Source organism: Podarcis melisellensis (genome assembly GCF_964234715.1).
Source record: "Podarcis melisellensis genome assembly, chromosome: 13".
Taxonomy (NCBI): Eukaryota; Metazoa; Chordata; class Lepidosauria; order Squamata; family Lacertidae; genus Podarcis; species Podarcis melisellensis.
In genome coordinates, this window is record NC_138545.1 from 2885172 (window position 1) to 2893744 (window position 8573).

Genomic DNA, 8573 nt, shown 5'->3' on the forward strand with positions numbered 1-8573 from the left:
AGGTAAAGGAGGATGGGCTAGGCCGACCCCTTCCCTTCCTCCCACCCAATCTCCAGTTTCACAGAAATGCGCATTCAGAAGACAGAAACTGCAGGTGGGATGGAGGGACATATTTTTTGGGGGTGGAGATCCTGGTACCACCTGAATGACTCACCTTTGGGGCAGATTCTGATCTTTGTCTGGGCTCTTCCTCTCCACTCACCTTCTCCCCCCCACCTGAAACTGGCTGTATTGTAAAAGGCTAACGAGGGTAAAATTGGATAAAATTCAAAATTGGGAAAGGAGTACGACAAGGCTATATATTGTCTCCCTGCTTACATGCAGAATTCATCATACGAAAGGCTGGGCTGGATGAATCCCAAGCCGGAATTAAGATTGCCGGAAGAAATATCAACAACCTCAGATATGCAGATGACACAACCTTGATGGCAGAAAGTGAGGAGGGATTAAAGAACCTTTTAATGAGGGTGAAAGAGGAGAGCGCAAAATATGGTCTGAAGCTCAGCATGAAAAAAACGAAGATCGTGGCCACTGGTCCCATCACCTCCTGGCAAATAGAAGGGGAAGAAATGGAGGCAGTGAGAGATTTTACTTTCTGGGGCTCCATGATCACTGCAGATCGTGACAGCAGCTAACAAGCAATAATAAAAACAACTTGAATGAATACAACTTAAAAACAAGATTAAAATGCAGCCTCATCACAGGAGGAGAAAGGAAAAAAGAAAGAGGGGGAGGGAATCAAACTGATTCCAAGCCAAAGGCCAGGCGGAACAACTCTGTCTTACAGGCCCTGCGGAAAGAAATCAGATCCCACAGGGCCCTGGTCTCATGAGACAGAGCGTTCCACCAGGCCGGGGCCAGTGCTGAAAAGGCCCTGGCTCTGGTTGAGGCTAATCTGACTTCCTTGGGGCCCGGGACCTCTAGGGTGTTGCTGTTTATGGAACCTGAGGCTCTCTGTGGGGCATACAGAGAGGCGGTCCCATAGGTACGAGGGTCCTAGGCCGTGAAGGGCTTTAAAGGTCAAAAGCAGCACCTTAAATCTGACCATGTACTCCGGCGGGAAGGTAAATGGTGTTTCTGTGCGCTGCTCTGGTTCGCCAGAAGCGGCTTAGTCCTGTTGGCCACATGACCCGGAAGCTGTACGCCGGCTCCCTCGGCCAGTAAAGCGAGATGAGCAGCACAACCCCAGAGTCGGTCACGACTGGACCTAACGGTCAGGGGTCCCTTTTACCTTTACTCCTTTGACGACATGCTTTCGAACTGCTAAGTTGGCAGGAGCAGGGACTGAGCAACATCACAGGGATTCAAACCACCAACCTTCTGATCAGCAAGTCCTCGGCTCTGTGGTTTAACCCACAGCGCCACTCGTGTCCATAGGACAGGACCCAAATCACAGGATTCAGAAGGCAACAAAGGAGATTCCGACTAAACATTAGAAAAAGCTTTCTGATTCTGAGAGATCTTTGACCCTGCAATGGACCCCCTTTGTAAGGTGGTGGAAATTCCTGCATTCCAAATCTTCACTTCTAAGATTCTACAAAATGCAATAAAATTATAATAATCTCAGGGGTGGTTGTTTTTTTTTTTCAGTGGGTGGAGGGTTTCCGATTGCATTGCAAAGACATTTCCCCCTCTAAGTCATAGGCTTAAAATCAACCCCCAGCCCTTCCAAAAAAGCCTATGGCTCATCAAACATAAGACAGGTGGGCCAGACCCCTGGGAAGGACCTTCTCTTCACTTGCTAATGAGGCTGTTAAGCCCTTGCAGCAAAAATGAATATTCAAACACTCCCCTATCAGGGCTTTTGAGAGGATTACAGCACTCCTGGAGTTTTGGGCGGGAGGGAAAGCTAGGCAGGTGTAAACAGGTGGAACATTTTTGGGAAAGGGGAGGAAATCTCCATCAATGTTTCAAGCAACAGCAGGATTCACTAGGCCTGTCCTGCAGGTTTTTTATGGGGGGGACGGACAGACTGCAACTGCCCTCATGCTCTGCCTACTGATGGCTGCTTTGAGTTCTAAGTTGCAGGCAGAGACCATCTTGCCTGCCTAATAATAATAATAATTCTCCCCCCGGCATTTTATTTTTTTATTATTGTTGTTGTTTAGTTGTCTAGTGGTGTCCGCCTCTTCGTGGCCCCCTGGACCAGAGCATGCCAGGCCCTCCTGTCTCCCACTGCCTCCCGCAGTTTGGTCAAACTCATGCTGGTCGCTTCCAGAACACTGTCCCACCATCTCGTCCTCCGTCGTCCCCTTCTCCTTGTGCCCTCCATCTTTCCCAACATCAGTGTCTTTTCCAGGGAGTCTTCTCTTCTCATGAGGAGGCCAAAGTATTGACGCCTCAGCTTCAGGATCTGTCCTTCCAGTGAGCACTCAGGGCTGATTTCCTTCAGAATGGATTGGTTTGATCTTCTTGCAGTCCATGGGACTCTCAAGAGTCTCCTCCAGCACCAGAATTCAAAAGCATCCATTATTCAGCGATCAGCCTTCTTTATTAACATTCTTATATTACATCGGTAAACCTTGTCATATTACATTACAGGACTTACTATAATATAATTTCCAACGCATATACAAAAATTATATACAAATTTTATATACCTAGAAAGAAAATGAAACAAAAAAAGTAAGAACAAAGAAGAAAAAACAATTTTTTCCAAAAATCATATACAGTACATACCAACACACTAGACTTCTTGTCTTTCCCGTTGTATATTCCTTGTTTTACAAATGAATGTACTCTTATTATTGTATATTTCTTTATATGTTATCGAATACATTCCTATATCAATATGTGCTCTTAGTCTTGTTTCTCAGCTCAGTCTCACTCCAACGTCAATCAAATGCTGGCATAGATAGTGAACCTTTGCTGTGTTTTTAAACATATGTTTTATATCCATCCCACTTTTCCATAAATTTTTGTTTTGAATTGCCTCTCAGGGTATTTGTTAACTGCGCCATTTCAGCAAAATTCTTGTAGCTCGTAATGCCAGTCCGTTATTGTCGGGGGTTTCTTGTTCCTTCCACCCTTTTGCCACCAAAGTCCGAGCTGCGGCCATTGCATAATAATAAATTTTATTTATACCCCGCCCTCCCCGGCCAGAGGGTGGCTACCACCAATAAAATCATAGTAAAAACATAATAGGGGGAAAAGAGAGATGGGGGGGGGGGGAATCAAAATACAGGTTAAAATGCAATTTAAAATGCAGCAGGGCAGTTGGGAGCAGATTATACGGCCAAAGAGGCTTCCCTGTCCAGCTGGCACCTGGAAAGGATGTCAAATCTAACATTGTTCACGGAAGCAGAGAACTGTCGAGTTGGATAGGGCACCCCAGTGGCCATCTAGTCCAACCCGCTGCAATGCAGGAATCGCAGCTAAAGTGTCCTTGACAGATGGCCGCCCGACTTCTGTCCATGGAGTCGCAGGTCAGTTCTGTGTCCAGGGCTGCTGTCTGCCAGCTCCACCTGGTACGCAGGATGAGACCCTTCCTGCCCGCAGACTGTCTAACCAGAGTGGCGCATGCTCTGGTTATCTCCCGCTTGGACTACTGCAATGCGCTCTACGTGGGGCTACCTTTGAAGGTGACCCGGAAACTACAACTAATCCAGAATGCGGCAGCCAGACTGGGGACTGGGAGACCACATAACACTGGTTCTGAGAGATCTGCATTGGCCAGCACTGCAGTGAGAGAGAGTGAGTGAACCAGGTAGGGACAGAGAGCTGCGAGTGCGAGCGTGCCCCCCCAGATGTTGCACTCGGTGCGGCCAGGCCCCCCTGCGCCCCCCACGCTATGCCACTGCTCAGTCCTAAAAGGGTAAAGGGACCCCTGACCATTAGGTCCAGTCGTGGCCGACTCTGGGGTTGCGGCGCTCATCTCGCTTTATTGGCCAAGGGAGCTGGCGTACAGCTTCCGGGTCATGTGGCCAGCATGACTAAGCGGCTTCTGGCGAACCAGAGCAGCGCATAGAAATGCCATTTACCTTCCCGCAGGAGAGGTACCTATTTATCTACTTGCACTTTGACGTGCTTTCGAACTGCTAGGTTGGCAGGAGCTGGGACCGAGCAACGGGAGCTCACCCCGTCGCGGGGATTCGAACCACTGACCTTCTGATCGGCAAGCCCTAGGCTCGGTGGTTTAACCCACAGCGCCACCCGCACTCCTGCTCAGTCCTAGCTGAACTCTAACTTTTATGCCACACTGGATGAGCAAAATGCACTCTAGACATGCTCAGAGGGGTCGCCGTTGCTTCTTGGTTTGCAAATGGAATCTGGAGCAAAGGCGTGGTGCTATTGATTAAAAGCTGGAAGGGGCATGTACCACTCTCAGTTCCAAAAATAAATAAATGACAAAACCGGTGTCCAGTAGTCTGGCTAGAAGCTACAGCAAAAGTTCACTGCAGTTGAACTTCTCAGTGAATTGGCCAAGGAAGCAGATCTGTTTTGATATATTGGTTCTAGGGCTGCCTATAAGAAATTGGAAATCTAACTTTGAGGCAGTTGCACTATGGAACTCCCTGCCTATTGATATCAAGGGCACTCTATTCAGCCCCTGCTAAAAAACATTATTGTTTAGACAAGCCTACCCAGAAGTGCAAGCTGGATTTCTAAGGGGTAGAGGAGCCAGAGACCAAATTGCAAACATGCGCTGGATTATGGAGAAAGCTAGAGAGTTCCAGAAAGACATCTACTTCTGCTTCATTGACTATGCTAAAGCCTTTGACTGTGTCGACCACAGCAAACTATGGCAAGTTCTTAAAGAACATGTCCATTCTGAAGGAAACCAGCCCTGAGTGCTCACTGGAAGGACAGATCCTGAAGCTGAGGCTCCAAGACTTTGGCCACCTCATGAGAAGAGAAGACTCCCTGGAAAAGACCCTGATGTTGGGAAAGATGGAGGGCACAAGGAGAAGGGGACGACGGAGGACGAGATGGTGGGACAGTGTTCTCGAAGCTACCAGCATGAGTTTGACCAAACTGCGGGAGGCAGTGGAAGACAGGAGGGCCTGGCGTGCTCAGGTCCAGGGGGTCACGAAGAGGCGGACACGACCAAACAACAACAACCCAGATGTTTGATCCATTGCAGTAATTTTAACTTTCTGTACATTTTAAAGTATTGTTGCAAATTTTTTTCTTCTTCTTCTATCTTTTTGCAAACCGCTTTGAGGTTTGTGGGTCTTTTCTTTTTGCAATCAAGGAATGTATAAATTTGTATTAATTAACAAATAATAATTATATATATATGAGAGAGAAAGTTTTTATTTGGTTTTACAAGTATATAATTATAACAACACTAGCATTCACATCCGCACTCACAGATTCCTTCAAATCCCTCCCCTGCATGGGTCCTTTTATTAAACCTTTTCTACTGCATCTTTCCCAATAATAAATCTATATTATATAACCCTCATTGTCTCCATAGTACTTGCTACATTAGAAGTGTTATTGCAATCCTGCTTATGTTTCCATCTGCTTACAGTGGTCTCTAAGATAAATTATAAATTCTTCCCATAATAATAATAATAATATATTTTAATTGTTTATCTGCGATGGTTTTTTTTAAGGGGAATCTAGCAAAAAGCTTCTCCCATTTTTACTCTGCCCAGAGTCTTTTCCTTCCGCCTCCCATCTCCACCCCCAAACTGGGAAAGGGTTCGGCTGTGGACATTCCTCCTCCAGGCTGCAGTTTGCTCAAATGCCCGGCTTTTGTCCCTAACAGCTGGCCCCAGGGAGGCCATTTACTTCCATTTGCAAGGTAATTTCTTCCTTATGTCCCTGTGAACTCGCCCTGAGGGGGGGAAGAGAATGAAGATTTCATGGCAGCAGGCCTGCAGGTGGAGGAGACCTTAAAGCGAAAGGCTCACAAATAAGGCCATTATCCTAGGTGATTTGTTGTTGTTGTTGTTTAGTCCTTTATTCCTGTCCGACTCTTTGTGACCCCCTGGACCAGAGCATGCCAGGCACTCCCGCAGTTTGGTCAGACTCATGCTGGTCCCTTCGAAAACACTGTCCCTCCATCTCGTCCTCTGTCATCCCCTTCTCCTTCTGCCCTCCATCTTTCCCAGCATCAGGGTCTTTTCCAGGGAGTCTTCTCTTCTCAGGAGGTGGCCAAAGTCTTGGAGCCTCAGCTTCAGGATCTGTCCTTCCAGTGAGCACTCAGGGCTGATTTCCTTCAGAATGGAGAGGTTGGATCTTCTTGCAGTCCATGGGACTCTCCAGAGTCTCCTCCAGCACCAGAATTCAAAAGCATCCATTCTTTGGCCATCTGTCCTCTTTATGGTCCAGCTCTCACTTCCATACATCACTACTGGGAAAACCAGAGCTTTTACTATAGGGACCTTTGTTGGCAAGGTGATGTCTCTACTTTTCAAGATGCTGTCTAGGTTTGTCATTGCTTTTCTCCCAATCCTAGGTGATGTCTACCCACAAATCCAACTCAATGGTGTAACCTTGGAAAATGTTGATCACATCTCCTACCTGGGCAGTTAGTTATCTTTCCACATTGATGCCAAAATCCAGCATCGCCTGAGCTCTGCGAGTGCGGTTTTCTCCCGAATGAAGCGCAGAGTGTTTGAGGACCCGGACGTTTGCAGGGAAGCCTAAATGCTTGTTTACAAAGCAGTTGTACTACAGAAGCTCATACCACTAACAAACTTAGTTTGTCTCTAAGGTGCTACTGGAAGGAATTTTTTTACCAACCTTACTGTCTGCTTATGAAACACAGACCACTTATAAACGCCATCTCCAACTCCTTGAAAGATTCCATCAACGGTGTCTCCAAAATTTTTACACATCACTTGGGAAGACAGGCAAACTAATACCAGGGTACTGGAAGAAGCAAAGATCCCCAGTGTCAAAGCAATGATTCTTCAACATCAACTTTGTTGGACTGGTCATGTTGTGCGGATGCCTGATTATCGTCTTCCAAAGCAACTACACTCTATTCCGAACTTAAAAATGGAAAGCGTAATGCTCGTGGTCAACAAAAGAGGTTTAAAGACACTCAAGGCAAATCTAAAAAAATGTAGTATAGACACTAACAACTTGGAAACACTGGCCTGCGAGCGCTCCAGTTGGAGAACAGCCTTTACTAAAGGTGTCGTGGGTTTTGAAGACACTCGAACTCAGGACGCAAGGGAGAAACGGGCTAAGAGGAAGGCACGCTTGGCAAATCCACACCGTGATGGACTCGTACCCAGAAACCAATGTCCCCACTTTGAAAGGATGTGTGGGTCCAGAATTGGCCTCCACAGTCACTAATGGACTCACTGTTGAAACTGTGTTTATGGGAGACAATCTTACTCGGCTATGAGGGGTTGCCGAAGAAGAAGAAGAAGAAGAAGAAGAAGAAGAAGAAGAAGAAGAAGAAGATTTGCGGACTGTGGTGCTCTTCCGTTCAAAATGTGCAAAAGGAAAACAGGCCCACACCAAATGAAGAAGCAGAGGAGGAGAGACTGCTGAGAGCACTGCAGAGAGGAGAAACACCAGTGTGCACCTGTAGCATCGTCTGCCCCAGCTGCATCATAGAATAGCAGAGTTGGAAGAGACCCCCGAGGGCCATCTATCCCATCCCCCTGGCAGATGAGGGTTCAACCTCAGCTTGACAACATCTGAGGAAGGAGAGTCCGCCACCTCCTGAGTGCCACCGCCAAACAGCTCTTACTTTCAGGAAGTTTTTATACTGCTTGGACTCGGGGATCGATTCTTTCAAGGGGAGCATTGCCTCCAACCACTAGGCGAAGCTACCTGATGAGTTTCGAACAGTGGCGTAGCGTGGGGGGTGCAGGGGGGGGCAGCCGCACTGGGCGCAACATCTGGGGGTTAGGGTTAGGGGGCGCAAATCCACGGGTTAGGGGGCGCAAATTACTTGCCTTGCCCCGGGTGCTGACAACCCACGCTACGCCACTGGTTTCGAAACATAACTAAAATCAATCTCTGACTTTGCTAATATGAAAATGGCTTTTAAAAGTTTAAAAGGAGATAGGATATTAATATATAAAGGATGGAATAGCAAATAAAGTGAATAATGGAACAATAACAAAAATAATAGTAGGTAAAGATCACACAAGGGACGCGGGTGGCGCTGGGGGTTAAACCACAGAGCCTAGGGCTTGCCGATCAGAAGGTCGGCGATTCGAATCCCCGCGACGGGGTGAGCTCCCGTTGCTCAGTCCCTGCTCCTGCCAACCTAGCAGTTTGAAAGCACGTCCAAGTGCAAGTAGATAAATAGGTACCACTCTGGCAGGAAGGTAAATGGCGTTTCCGTGCGCTGCTCCGGTTCGCCAGAAGCGGCTTAGTCCTGCTGGCCACATGACCCGGAAGCTGTACGCCGGCTCCCTCGGCCAATAAAGCGAGATGAGCGCCGCAACCCCAGAGTCGTCCGTGACTGGACCTAATGGTCAGGGGTCCCTTTACCTTTACTAAAGATCACACACAGGTGGAGGGAAGTACTGGGCTGCGGGGGAGGGAGGGGAAGGGATTAATTGAAATGGTTAAAGATTGGTATAGGATTTAAGAGATTTAAGTTTTTATAAAGATTTTATAAGGAAAGCAGAAAGCAGCAAGAAATATCAAGT

The 8573-nt window shown here is 47.3% G+C and overlaps 1 long non-coding RNA gene across 1 annotated transcript in view; it reads right to left on the reverse strand.

The window, feature by feature from the left end:
- LOC309355952 overlaps positions 1–4759 on the reverse strand; it is a 100798-nt gene extending 96039 nt beyond the window's left edge. Inside the window, exons 1-2 of the long non-coding RNA XR_014162663.1 lie at positions 4741–4759; positions 4576–4707 (exon numbers count right to left, since the gene is read on the reverse strand). This is a non-coding gene — a long non-coding RNA (uncharacterized lncRNA). The remainder of the gene's footprint in view (positions 1–4575; positions 4708–4740) is intronic.
- Positions 4760–8573: the final 3814 nt, after the last annotated feature.